Source organism: Sinocyclocheilus anshuiensis, unplaced genomic scaffold, assembly GCF_001515605.1.
Source record: "Sinocyclocheilus anshuiensis isolate Anshui unplaced genomic scaffold, SAMN03320099.WGS_v1.1 scaffold952, whole genome shotgun sequence".
In the NCBI taxonomy this organism is placed as follows: Eukaryota; Metazoa; Chordata; class Actinopteri; order Cypriniformes; family Cyprinidae; genus Sinocyclocheilus; species Sinocyclocheilus anshuiensis.
Genome location: NW_015552656.1, coordinates 169,516 through 169,755, shown reverse-complemented (window position 1 = coordinate 169,755; position 240 = coordinate 169,516). Strand labels below are relative to the sequence as shown.

The 240-nt window shown below is 16.7% G+C and overlaps 1 protein-coding gene across 3 annotated transcripts in view; it reads right to left on the bottom strand.

The window, feature by feature from the left end:
- The window catches only part of LOC107667254 (tight junction protein ZO-2-like), a 39,875-nt gene that overhangs the window by 5,246 nt on the left and 34,389 nt on the right, over window positions 1-240 (bottom strand). The window lies entirely within an intron of this gene.

Sequence of the window (240 nt, the reverse complement as noted above, 5' to 3'; positions counted from 1 at the left end):
CATATTTTCCTTGTGATTTTGGTGATTTTCTTTTGAATTACAGTGATTTCCATTTTCTGGAAACTTTATTTTTCATGAACAAATACATTTCAAACATAAATATCCAGGTAATATTTGACCCGAAAATTTAAAAGAAAAGAAAAATATATATTATAATTTATATATCATTATATTATAAATGATATAGAAATAAAAAATAATATAAATATATATATAATAGTAATAATATTTATATATATA